Below are 14,440 nucleotides of genomic sequence, written 5' to 3'. Positions count from 1 at the left end.
CTTATCTAGACTGAGCTTCAACCTGCTAGTCCTCATCCAGGCTCTCTCTTTATTAAAACACTAGGTAAAGCATTCAATAATATTGACTAGATAGGATGAGACAGAAATAGAGATGGGGTATCAGCAGTACACTAAAGAGCACATTGGCCCACGCTTCCTGACTAAACTTCCAAATTGGCCTCAGATACATATTGAACAAAAAAAACCCCAAACAAACAAAAATATACCCCCAAAGCCCAAGAGTTTTGGAAAAGATGCAAATCCTCATTCACAGCATAATCCAACCTCCAACAGATGTGATTTAGCAAACCATTTTCTATATATGTAGGCTATGCCATAACTGCTTACTGCAGTATTTCTTGCACTTATTTCTAAAGCATCTGGCACTGGCCAGCAACAGGACACTGTTCTAGATGGACCACAGGTCTGATCTGGTAAAGCAATTCTTACAGTTCTATATGTCACAAGGTGACTGGCCCTTGAAGGGGAGATGGGTCCAGATACACCTGTGACACACTTAGCTCATCTCCACACATGGAAAAAAATGACAGGCAGGTCATGTGACTAAACCATGCACAAGACGGAAGCCAATGGAGAACCAAAAAGAGAAGAGAAACTCCAGGTAGGAAGCCCTGAGAGTTGGTGCTTGGTAGAGATCAGGGAGAGATTGAAGGGAGCCCAGGAGAGCCTGAGGACTGAGAGATGAGCCCGGGGTGGGGGTGGGGGTCCGAAGAGTGAAATCTGAAGAAAAGACACTCAGGAAGGGTTTGCCCAGCTTCAGGCTAGGGTGGAAGACTCTTGTTTGGACATGGGTACCCTGGAAGGGATGGACTTCAACTTTTATTATTTAACCCAAGGGCAAAGTTACTGCAGCAAATCACCACAGCATCCAAAGCAGGCTGGAAGTTCAGGATTGCCAATCTGAGAGAGAGAGCAACTGTGGAAGCAGCTAGCCCAAAGCCAGACTAGAGGGACAGCACTGCTATACTACATAAGAGGGAGGTGGACATGAAACCCTTCTGAATCCCACATGAGAGCGCACTTGGAGCAAAACAATGAGTAACCAAAACTGCCCTCTGGGATCTCTCAGAGATATGAACAAACCCACCTAAGGGCAGCAGCATTGACTTCTACTATGATTTGCTGGCAAGTCAAACAAACACACACGTGATCAAAGGCATCAAAGGCAACTGATAGATCTAACAATATCATCATGAACATCTGATATTCATTCATGATGATATCATCTATAATTGCCACTAAGGCAGACTCCAGCCCATAACCAGATATGTAACCAGATTGACAAGAATCAAGATCTAACACAGACAATACTCAAAGTTGTCTCACTTTTGCATTTTCAGGAGAGCCTGCAAAACATTTGGTTTGTTGGAAAAAGGATTCCTGTCCATGACTTCTCACTATTGTTAGCCTGATGATTTTGGAGAGGTTTAATTAAATGATTCCAAACTTAACAGGCCCTTCTTAACTGTGCCTTTCTCCTTATCCAATCTCATTAGGCGCACAGGCTCTGGAGGGGTCTGCCTGCAATCTGTAAGTTTTAGCATTTAGATCACTTTACGTAGTTGTCAAAACTCCTCACTGAGGTAGGTAAGCATTATCACCCCCATTTTACAGATGTAGAAACTAAGGCACAAAGAGGTTGAGACCAACATTTTAAAACATGGGTGTATAAATTAAGCATCTACAGGTGCCTGATGAAAATTTTCATCTGTGTGTCTTAACAAGAGCCACAAAGGGAGTTATTGTCAGAGCTGGGAATAGTTCCTTGCTCAGTGACCTTGACTATTGTGCGCAGGGCTGCACAAAGGCAGGGGCAAAAGGGGCAGTTTGCCCTACATTCCCTGTTTGAGAGGACCCCAAAACTAGAGGAGTGGTCGGGCCAAATTTGAGTGGGAGGCATTACAACCTGGACAGACTCTCCTGCCCAACTGGGCTCAGAAACCACTGTTGCTGCCATTCGCATCACCGCCCAGGCCTGAGGTTACTTGCCATGCTGAGAGCCTGGATTACAGATACCTCTCCCACCAGCAGCGAGACTGGACTTCAGGGAGAGATGGTAGCACCCTCCTCCCCCCCACAGACACACAAGGCAGAGTCTCTTTACGCCTGTGGGGAGAACAACAAACTTACAGGTCTGGGACTGCCAGAGGCCTCAGTTTCAGATGTTGCCCTGGGCCTCTCAAGACCTTGGTGTAGTCCTGATTCTGCTTTTCATGCTATTAAGCTTCCCATTGTTTGGCTAGAGATCACACTGGATGCCCAGCAGAGGTTCTGATTCAGCCCCAGGCGCCCCAGTGAGTTAACAGCAGTTTGGGCAGCACTGTCACCTGGAACGATCAACTTGATTCTGGGATCTTCCTAAGAATAGCAAGAGATCTATGGTTAGGATTCCCTGGAATCCCAAAACCCAGTCCTTGGTGGCTGTGAGGGAATGGTGAGTAACCTGTGAGCCTCAGAAAATCCTCGCTATTGGTTTATATTTTCAAGGCTACTTCACAAGGAAAAAGCCAAGAAACTTACTTTTAATAAAATGAAAGCTGAGATTCTTTTATATTACTTGGACCTCCAAAATACTGGGGATCCCATGGCCGCTGGTTTTATGGGACCACAAAGGTAAGCTCTGCCTATAACTGTCCAGTTAGAACATGATCCTTAATTAGTATTTGTAGCGATACATGCTAAACAGCAATGGGCATAAAACTGAGCCCACTGAGAATCTCTCGTCATGTTAGCCGGGGGAGTTTAATTTGACTGACAGGGGAATGGCCAACCCATAGGGTCCTGGTTGGAGGATGAGTGTGCACTCATCTTTGTCCTCTCTCCACACCCAGAACTCATGCAGAGTTCATGTGCGTGGCGGAGAGAGTGGAGCACATCCCCAAGCTGCCCATTGGCCAATTCAGGAGTGGGAGAAAGCAGACTGGTTCCAGCAAACCTCGCCTCCCTGTGTGTTTAAGCATTTTGGTGCTGAAAGTTGCCTGTCTACCCACCCTACCCAACAGGCAGTGTAGCTGTCATAGCTGAGTTTCCAGGTTTGCTGTGCCTCTAATCTTTTAGGGATCAGGAAATAATTTTCCCCTTGGGGCAAGTCTGACAAGGTATCCAGTGAGTTTTTTTCTGCCTTACTCATAACATCCTGGAACATACTGGTACAGAATAAGGATAAAACAGAGTACATTTAAAAAAATAAAGAAGAGGAGGTAATAAATGAAAACAACTTGCAGCGAGTGCTCAGTGAGGATCAGAGGCTTCAAGGGGTCAGCACCTGGTGTAAACCTGAGCACAGGCCCCAGGAGAGACTGGTGGACCCATTTAGCCTGTGGAATGAGAGGAGGTCTTAAATCCTCCCAGACTGAGCGCCTCACCTGAATGTTTGTTTCCCCTCCTGGAGACAGAGTGGTGGATTTAATCACTGGGCTGAACTATGAATTGAGTACTGGGGGTTTGATTACAAGAGCCAGTTCTCATCCCTTGGTTAGCTGTGTTACCTTTTCCAGGGGAAGGTGGTGATACTCAGCAATGGGCTACCAGTGATTTAGCTAAGGGAGAAAGTCCTCATTCCTTGGCTGTGAGACCATTCATACTTCTATTGGACTCAATTAATGACTAGTAGTTAAGGCAGGGATCAGCCTCTCCACAACATTTGAATATTTAAGTTAATAAAGTTATATCCATTCATGTGTCTATGTTGTTATTCTCCTGTGTATTTTGATCAATGAGCCAAGCATGCCTGACTAATCTAATTGCCTTCTATGATGAGATAACTGGCTCTGTGGATGAAGGGTAAGCAGTGGACGTGTTGTTCCTTGACTTTAGCAAAGCTTTTGACACTGTCTCCCACAGTATTCTTGCCAGCAAGTTAAAGAAGTATGGGCTGGATGAATGGACTATAAGGTGGATAGAAAGCTGGCTAGATTGTCGGGCTCAATGGGTAGTGATCAATGGCTCCATGTCTAGTTGGCAGCCGGTATCAAGTGGAGTGCCCCAAGTGTCAGTCCTGGGGCCGGTTTTGTTCAATATCTTCATAAACGATCTGGAGGATGGTGTGAATTGCACCCTCAGCAAGTTTGCAGATGACACTAAACTGGGAGGAGAGGTAGATACACTGGAGGGTAGGGATAGGATACAGAGGGACCTAGACAAATTGGAGGATTAGGCCAAAAGAAATTTGATGAGGTTCAACAAGGACAAGTGCAGAGTCCTGCACTTAGGACGGAAGAATCCCATGCACCGCTACAGACCAGGGACCGAATGGCTCGGCAGCAGTTCTGCAGAAAAGGACCTAGGGGTTACAGTGGATGAGAAGCTGGATAGGAGTCAACAGTGCGCCCTTGTTGCCAAGAAGGCCAATGGCATTTTGGGATGTATAAGTAGGGGCATTGCCAGCAGACTGAGGGACGTGATCATTCCCCTCTATTCGACATTGGTGAGGCCTCATCTGGAGTACTGTGTCCAGTTTTGGGCCCCACATTACAAGAAGGATGTGGAAAAAGTCCAGCGGAGGGCAACAAAAATGATTAGGGGACTGGAACACATGACTTATGAGGAGAGGCTGAGGGAACTGGGGATGTTTAGTCTACGGAAGAGAAGAATGAGGGGGGATTTGATAGCTGCTTTCAACTACCTGAAAGGGGGTTCCAAAGAGGATGGATCTAGACTGTTCTCAGTGGTAGCTGATGACAGAACAAGGAGTAATGGTCTCAAGTTGCAGTGGGGGAGGTTTAGGTTGGATATTAGGAAAAACTTTTTCACTAGGAGGGTGGTGAAACACTGGAATGCGTTACCTAGGGAGGTGGTGGAATCTCCTTCCTTAGAAGTTTTTAAGGTCAGGCTTGACAAAGCCCTGGCTGGGATGATTTAATTGCGGATCGGTCCTGCTTTGAGCAGGGGGTTGGACTAGATGACCTCCTGAGGTCCCTTCCAACCCTGATATTCTATGATTCTATGTGTAGATGTGTAAAAATGCAAATGTTTAATGTCTTTAAATATTCTATAAAGTAATGTGCATAAAGCAGCAACAAAATACAAAATTATATTTAAAATTACTCTTGCATTTAAGAAAACACACTATGCACCTAGTAATTAGTAATAATACTTAGCTTCTGTTACAGAATAAATGGTGACTATAACTTGGAAATATCAACAACAATGCATCTTTTTTGTTTCCAAGTCTAGCCTTCCTTGCTAGAAATCATCCAGAAGAGTAAGGACAAGAGAAAACCACATACTATTATTTTTCAGTTCTTCACTTCATCAGTAGCTCTCTCTCTCTCTCTGTAGGTCCTACTGGTCCTCAAATTATAGAAGCAAGTTTGCTGCACACACTGCATTCAGATTGCAACATAGTGTAAAACTGTAGAAATAAAACAAAAATATATGATTATCACACCAAATTATATTGAGGGTTTTTATTTAATCCGATTTTCCCACCTCAGCCAATTCCATTTTTTGCTGACAGAGCAACTTCTTTGGATTGAGAGAAGTAATAATGCGATACATCCTCAGTCACTGGAAATCTCTTATGTATCTAGCCACAGTAGTAAAACTTCATCTCAAGAAAACAGGTTCATCATAGAGTCAATGGAGGAGAGGAAAGGAAACTACAGATGCAGAAACCTTCCACCTTTTGACTGAGTTTTTCTTCTTGCTAGAGCTCATGCTTCGCAGCCTGAGAGGTCCATTCTTCCATATTATGAGTCATTTCAATGTCCTGAATTGAAAGGCATCTCAAACTGATGTTGTACACAGCTATGGCCAAGGAAGTAGCTATCCTCTCTCATCTGGAGTACACACCGCTTCATGAACATTCTGCAGTATTCATCAGAAGTTCAATTCCTCCTTCTCACCATTAGCAGATGATCAAGAGTGAACTGGCTATCAGTAAGGGAGATGATTTTCCCATTGAAGTGACATGAGCCTGCAGAGATATTTATGATACTGGTGTTTATTTGGCTGAGTATAAGAGAATAAAATGAGAGAGCACATTACGGCCGTATTGAGGGAAGAGGGCTGTTCTTGGCTTAGCAACTCCCAAAAGAGCAATAACCCCCCCTCCTTCCCCACAAGAATGACTTTGCGTATGAGCTACAGAATGACTTGATTTTATATAAACCCGGTCTTAGTATAGTAGGCTGGGAATCCTGGAGACCCTCAGGCTATTTCAAGGAAGTAAGGAAGAGTTCCAGCACCCTGGGTCCCAAAGTGAGGACAGATAGCTTCACAGTGGCTGGAAGAACCACAAATTCTCCCTCCTTCACCTCTAGGGTTTCCAACTTCCTGACAGCAGAAAACTGAACACCATTGCCCAATGGGAGCTGCGGAGCCAGTGCTGGGGCCCAGACAGCGCGCAGAACCGCCAAGGCCACCCCTGCACCTAGGGTCTACAGACATGCTGGCTGCTTCCAAGAGCTGCGTAGAGCCAGGGGAGCAAGGAGCCTGCCTTAGCCCCGCTGCGCCACCAACTGGACTTTTAATGGCCCGGTCAGTGGTGTTGACTGGAGCTGCCAAGGTCCCTTTTCGACTGGGCATTCTGGTTGAAAACTGGATGCCTGGCAACACTATTCTTCTCCACATGGAGTCTGCTAGACACAGAGGCTGGTAATTTCAAGCTATGATAATGTGCAGTGGGAAAACAGTCAATGTTCCATTGAAACAGAAGCAACAACTGCACTCCCCATAACAACCCTCCCCGGACACACATACATAAAAGTATGTCAAGAAAACTAAAAAAAATTTAAGGTCCCTTGGTTTTAAGGTTTCTTCACAAATTTTACTGGGTTTTATAATTTGAAGGGCTGATTTTTAAATCAAATTTTCTATATTGCTAAGACATAGATATCATAATGTAAACTGATACGTTACTCCTCTGTTAACCCAAAATTGCAGAAAACTGTTTCTGGACAAACAGCAACAGCAGACAAGCCGTGACCACAACCATTCCCCACCCCATTCAGCTCAACAAGGTGGAAACTTCAAAGGCTCTAAGTGATATCATTCTTAAGCATGCACAAATTGTATTTCCCTTTTCCTTAAATGATTTTTAAAACAAAGAAATTAAATGTAGAATTATGTTAATTTAGTGCTTGAAAAAATGCACAACAATCAGGAATAAAAAAAGTTATAGTAATCTTACTTGTCCGCTTAATATAATTAGAAGACATTTAGGTATACATTTAACAATGTAAAGATTTCAAGCTTGACACATGTGCAATGTCTAAAAACTATAACACTTTGGTGTCTTGACTTTTGTACATTATTCTGTTAACAAGTTTTTGCATTTAATTAAAATTTAACTCATTCTAGGATCATAAGAAAATGTTACTCTGAAAGTTTTCTTGTGTTACATTCTTGAATTGTAAATGAAAAGCTTATGTAGGACATTCGTGATATCAGCTTGCTTTATTAATGATGAAAACATCAAGGAGAAGCAGTAGCTTGCCAGTGATCACCTCTCTGGCTGACTGGGATCTTCAGTCTTGGAATTTTCCCTTTGTGAGCAATTTTATGGAGCCGCAGGCTCCTGGAAGACTGTTCATGATACCAGCTGGATATGCAGATTCTTTACCATTCCATCATCTAAAGCTCTTACTGAGGATCAAATCTATTTACATGTTCATTTTGAATTTGAATTTGCAGAAAGCAAAAGGGGTTTAGTAACTCTTTGGAGAATAATCTCTATCACCTGAAAAAAGAAAGAGAAATAAACAAGGACCCACAATCACAGATGACTTAAAAACACTGAAATCTTTGTGAAATATACGCATAAAACTAGAGTAGACTTACCAGTAAACAATTTCCACATGGTTGGTCATAATTTAAACAGGTGGCTGGGTGTAGATATTTTCAAGGTATAAAAGACTCATGTACACATCCAGTTCATTTGCTAAATTACTGCCCACTATCTGCATGTTCATACTGAAAGAAGGTAATGTTTAAAAAAAAAAGCCAGTTCAAGAAAACTGCCAATTTACTAACCCTCAATCTCAAATATAGTTGTGGTCAGCCAGCCAGTCATCCCACAAAGCTTTCAAGATTCAGAATGCAAAAAGCAGGGAGAAGAATCAAGTACTTGCTAAGATTTATGGCGTTCTGAATCCTAGTTACTCTGAATACTTAAATTAAATGCTTGGAACCGTAAGCTAGCGGCAAAAATATACAGTTTTTGTGGGGTGGGGAAAGGAGGATTGTGCTCTTTTGATTAAGAGTCATCAACAAAACATACATATCATAAAATTACTTACATAATGTACAAAAGAAAATCAATCAGTTTCTCCTTCAATGGCTTCTACTGTACCCTCTTCTTGCTCTCTATTGGTATCCCTACAAGTTCCTTAGGAATCTCCTTTTTTCTACTCTAGGTGATTCAATCTACTCTCAGAGTTTAAATTATATCTATGCCAATGACTCTCAAATCCACTTCTTTATCCATATCTTCTCTAGCTGTGGTCAAGCTGTTTTAATGCTCTCTCTCTCTTCTTGTCCTAATTGTCTCACCACCAAGTCATATTCAACATGGTGAAAATTTAATTATTTCCCTCCAAACCCTTGCCATCCTTCCCTTCTCAATTATAATAGAAAATTTCACCACCCTCCCTGTCACCCAAGTGCACAACTTCAATGGCACATTCAACTCTTCTCTACTCCATGCACCAAATACTTCCTTTAAAGTACCTTAACATCTGTCCTGTCCGCTGTATCCCAAAGGGTTCTAAAAACCCTTGATCATCTCTCATAGTGGCTACTGTAGCCTCCTTTCTTGACTCACTGCTATTCAGTTCACTCCATTCCAGACTATCCAAAAAGCTATTAAACACTCTTCTTACCCTCTCCAGCTGCTCTGCATTCCACTCTCAGTATCCACATCCTTTACCTGGCTTCTCCTTGCCTTCTAAATCACAATGAAGCATCTCGTGCACAGTCAAGGCTTTGAACAACTCCACCCCTGTAGACATCTCTGTTTTCTCCTATTCTCCACTTACTTCTATCAACGCTTGTATCCTTATTCCACTCTCATTTTCACACTTTCTTCCCTGGTGCCTCCTACTCTTCTCTCAAAGACTAAACAGCAATACCTCTCACCTTCAAATCCCTCCTTCAAACACAGTTATTCTGCAAAGCCTTCAAAAATGTCCTTCCAGGTTTCCACCACCACCACTTCCAACCAATGCTGGCATCCACCTAAATGTGTCCTAACTGTTTTGACTGAGCATATACTAGTATGTAAGCCCTTGAAAGGAGATCTGTACCTTCAGATATAATTGTACAGAACCGATCACAGTCAGCATTCACAACAACATTGTACCAATGGCAAAAGAGACAAGAGTTCTTCTCTCAACTTCCATTAATTCTATAACTTTTATTTAACCTCCTTTCTATTTTTTGCTCAATTTTTTATTATTCCTTGTTGTAGATTCGAATGTGCATTCTAACGCTAATTTCACCATACAGTTGTTTGTATATGGTAGTCCCATCGGTTAAAGTGTGGTACATTTTTTTGGCAAAGTTATATTTCATAGCTATAGTAGGAGTTTGGACTTGTTCTTATAGCTTGGTGCTGCTAACCAGGAGACCTGATTACTAATCCTGGCATTGACACCGGCTTGCTGTGCCCCAGTCTCCCTATCTGGAAAATGGCTATCAAAATATCTTACCTACCTTTATCTAATTTACAGGATTGTAGTGAAGGTTAATCAGTTAATATTTATTATCTCAGGTGCCATGTATTACATTATATAGCCTTTGATAACATGATAGCCAGGGGATACAATTGACTTTTGTCAGATAGGTGTTATTTTTCTATTAATTATATGTATCATATCTAGTTCTTTCAATATAAGAAGGATTAAAATATTCAATAGTAATCTGTCAAAACTTGGGGCCATTCTCACTTAAATTCTCTCAAATATTTAGTTTATTGTAGCAGTGAATTACTAAGTTAATGAAGCAAACATCCTCTTTCAGCACTAACACGAGGAAATAAGGGTGTAAATCACTTTGTTTGACATCCTACCACCCTTCCCCCCCGTACAGTCTCACTTGAACAAGAAACATGAGCATTTTGAAGGTGGATAGAATTCTGTAACATTTTAAAAGCATTTGCTATATTTAAAGGCTATTGTTGTTAACTTTACCATTCAGTTGTACGCATCATCTAACCAGATGCCGCTGATCAGTTATGTCCATGTTATTTGTAAAAGCAAAAAACAAGCAATCTTGTGATGACTATGCAATTTTGAAAATGACAAGCTCTCTGAAATCCTGCCCTGAGCCACACAGAACTCCAGATGAATAATTAATTACATATTGACGAGATCTGATAAAAAGAGCTCTGAGCTGTGTTGACATTTATGTCTTTTTCATAACATTCACCAGAAAATATCATTCCATTTGAAACAATTTTTGGAAACCTAAATATTTCCCTCTATCTTTTTTTGAAAGATCAAGTAATGCAGTATTTCTGGCAACTGCAGACTTGGCTACTGACATTTTATTTCCTACATACATTAAGTGCATCCTTAAAATGTAGTTCTATGGTCAATTACTTTATATTCTCAGAACGTTATATTCTTCCAGTAATGCATAAGAAATTAAATTATATGCTTAATAGTTACATCAGTTTAAGCTATTTTATATATTTTCTTTTAAATGCTCTAATTAGACATTAAAACTTCTGTGCATAACGTGGGTATTTGTTAGTTGCTCAGCATGGCATAATACAACCAGAAAAAATAAACCAAATCCAAAGAGACTGGTTGTAAGTCTTATTAAACAACACTTGAAAAAACTGTTACATCAAATAATTAAAACAACACAGGATACTGTATCTGTGTTTTGTATTTAAATATGAATGGGAAATGAATTTTCCTCTCTATTTTCCTATTTCATTTGCTTTTAACTGAACCAGGATGGCATGCATATTTCTGCTATAGCTCCACTGTTACCGTACTTCAGATGCTCTTAATAAATTGCACCTTCCATGAAAAGAAAAGGTGATGGATTGAAAAATGTTTAGCACTACCATACATAATTGATAGGATCCCTAGTGCAAATAAGTGTCTGATAAATAATTAAATTTAATCTCATTATAAGAGTTTTCATAATGGGATAATTTAATTAAATGAAAGCCAAAGGGTTTCTAGGGGTTGAAAGATGCTAGTATTGCTATATTTGGCTAATGGTCTGGGGATAGTATAGTGAAGAAGGGTAATTCACATGGGTACATGCATTATTTAATGAATCCCTCTGAGATGGAGGAAAGGACAGATCAATGATAACTTGTCATTTTATCATTGCTTACAAAGCACATTTAAACAACCTGGGAAATGTTTAAAAAAAAAAAAGTCTTGCAGTTCTTGGAAAGACATCAGCTGTCTCAGTGTCACTATACACACACCATACATTTTCTTTTCAGATATGTATTTTCACTTCAACTAACATTGCTAAGTTTTGTCCCCCTCTCATAATGAAAATAAGAGAAAAACCTTACAAGCTACTGTACAGTTAAGTCAAGTCTGCCTCTAAGTGAAAGTTATAATGGATACAGCATGTATATCTGATACTAAAAAATTGATAGCTATGTCATCTGGGACCCATTAACAAGCTTTTTGAGCAAGCAGAGTTTTGTGCTTCGAGTCTCCAGAAGCACTTAGCTAGACTAGGATACTAAAACCATAGAGTCTAAGCAGTTATCTCATTTACAGGTGATCAGTTATGAATTAATATCAATGATGAAGGGTACATCTTTTCAGATAAGAAAGGTGTTATCTTGTAAACAGTAAAAGTACAAGACCTAAAAACTGAACAAAGTGGCTTTGTCATCTAAAACTACTAAGGAGACATTCTTTTCTAATGAGATATACCAACTACCATTATATTAAAAAATGCTGTGTTCATTCGCAAGCTGTCAACATAGCAATTGCCATGCCACATCAGTCCTGCAGGTTTTCTCCAAAGCTAGCTAGGACTAGAGGTTTTAAAGAAAGGTGCAAGAAACCCTTATAGGACAACCTGCCCATAAGGTGAAGTTTCTTACTAGCTCCAAGCAATTAGACATTGGCTTCTGCCCTGAAATATGATAATTACATAACTCTTTAAACAATCCCATTTAATGTAACTGTAGATGTTTGCATCCAAATAAATGTCTAATCCTTTTTTAATCCAAGTGAATTTTTGACATCAATTATATCTTTTGAAAGTGAGTTTCATAGGCTAATTATGTGTTATGTAAAAAAGTGTTTTCATTTATCAATTTAAATTAACTACCTTTCAGTTTCCTTGATGTCCCCCCTTGTTGTTCACTCAACATCCTAATATTTCCCTTTTTGATTGCTGTTGTGCATTAAAGAGAAGTTCCCGTGAGATGCCCACAATGATGCCCAGGTCTTTTTCCTCAATGGTTTCAGTTACTTTGGAATCTCATGTTGTGCACGAATAGTTCATATTATCCCTTCCAATGTGTGTTACCTTATATTTGTCAAAATTAAATTTAATCTGTCATTGTGCTGCCCAGTTGCCCAGCCCTATTATGTTCCTCTGAAGTTCCTCAGTGTTTCTTAGTCCTTACTATCTTAAATAATTGTCTCAATAATAAATTTTGCCACCTCAGCACTTAACCCTTATTCGATTGACAAGTGAAAATATTAAACATAGAATTCCAATACAGATTCTTGGGACACTATACAATTAAAGTTTTGACATGGTGAAAATTGACTATTTATTACCAATCTGTTTCTGGTCTTTTAGCCAGTTTTTAATCCAGACAAAACTGTATCTCTAGCCTCATGACTACTTAGTTTCCAGAATATCATATAGTGGGGGATTTCACCAAAAGCTTTTTGAAATTTCAAATAAATTCTATATCCTAGTTCTTTTTATCCACTATCTTGATGACAAAAAGAATTCAGAAGCCTCACAGGTTTGTCCATGTCATATCCATATTGATCTAAGTGTTTTATAACTCTATAATCATTTCAACCAATTTACCTGGAAGTACAGCTCACCTACCTGTAATTTCCAAGATCACCCGCATCCTTTATGAAGATCAAACGTTTACTGTTTCCAAACCTCCAGTGTCACAGGTGATTTTAATGAGAGAATTCATATTTTAATTAATAGAACTGGTTGAAAACTGGGTAAATACTTTGGGGAAATTCTCACCATCTTTCATTAAAAAAAAAAATCCAATTTTGACATTTTGGACCAGCTCTATTTATGAACAGTTCAGCCATGCTCTTCTCATGTTCCTTCAAAATTCTTGGCTACCTGTTACTGTTCATTAATCTGTTCAGCATCTCCTCTTGGAACCACAAACTCCAGCAGTACCTCATCTTTGTTACCTTATAACAGTAGGTCTTTGTATAGATTTTCTTTATTATATGATACAAAGGAATCATTTAGCTTCTCTGAAAGGTCTTTTTCCTCCTTAATTTTTCTGTTTACTACCTGGTGGTTCAGAGGACCCACTGACTTTCTGAAAATGAATGATTGAGATGGTTCTTCTTAAGGGAACTAGCAAAAACTCCCTAGAGAAATGACCACAAATTATTATTTTTAAGTGGTCTGTTTGTTTTATGCTTCTGAAGGCAATCAGCAATTTACATGTATTGTGAGACATATCAAGGCCAACATTTTCTGCTTGAAGTTCAACAATTAAATAAGTGGCCTGATTTTCAGAGATTTTCATCTCCCACTGACTTTAGGAAGAGCTGAGTGTGCTCAAACCACATCATTTCTACTATAATGCCTTGCCTCATGGACCCAGGTTTGAAACTAATTGTCCTTTCCATTCTTCCACCTCCTAAGGCAGTCAGCTGTTCAAAACTCTCGGTTTTGTGTGTGTTTTTATTCAAGTCTATTTAATACAAATGCCATAGAAACAGTTGGGAGGAAGGATTTCTTTGCTGAACATTTAATAACCCACCCCTTCAATTAAGAGCTAAGGAAGCTCCCAGTCTAGTTCTCCGCTCCTCCAAAGAGATATCCAGCAAAAGTAAGCAGGATGATACTCGATATTCATCACACTTCTAAGGTTAAAAAAAAAACAAGATGAACATTGTGAAATTAAGTTTTGGGCCTTCTTTATATATAACAAACAAAGGGCACAAATTATTTCCCTCCTTTTGCAAGTCGCCTTCAACTTATCCTTTCCATAATTGCTTGAAATGTAACCTTAATTTTGAATTTCTTGGCTTTCAAATATTGGTTGTTTAAAAACAAAAAAAACTAAAATGTTCTATTTATTTTCCCCCGCTAACGTTATAAACTTTATTTCAGTTTGTGTCTCGGAACTAGTATTTGCATAAAAAAAGCTTAGCAGACAACCATATTTGGCATTGCTACAGATATCACAACACAGATCAAAATTACAACTGACAACTTCTATTTTCCTTTGCAACCCACAAGTCCCCACATAGTAAGAGAG

The 14,440-nt window shown here is 39.8% G+C and overlaps 1 protein-coding gene across 9 annotated transcripts in view; it reads right to left on the bottom strand.

Moving 5' to 3' along the window:
* The window catches only part of EYA1 (EYA transcriptional coactivator and phosphatase 1), a 225,684-nt gene that overhangs the window by 135,513 nt on the left and 75,731 nt on the right, over nt 1-14,440 (bottom strand). For 7 of the 9 annotated variants that reach the window (XM_074944242.1, XM_074944241.1, XM_074944243.1 and 4 more), the window contains exon 1: nt 5,250-5,955. The gene's annotated coding sequence lies outside the window, so the exon portion shown is untranslated. Of the gene's footprint in view, nt 1-5,249; nt 5,956-14,440 lie in introns of those variants that run through there. The other 2 variants (XM_074944238.1, XM_074944239.1) reach the window with 2 other exon arrangements.

Source organism: Natator depressus, chromosome 2 (assembly GCF_965152275.1).
Source record: "Natator depressus isolate rNatDep1 chromosome 2, rNatDep2.hap1, whole genome shotgun sequence".
Taxonomy (NCBI): Eukaryota; Metazoa; Chordata; order Testudines; family Cheloniidae; genus Natator; species Natator depressus.
The sequence above is the reverse complement of the archived record's forward strand: the minus strand, read 5'-3'. Positions and strand labels throughout refer to the sequence as shown.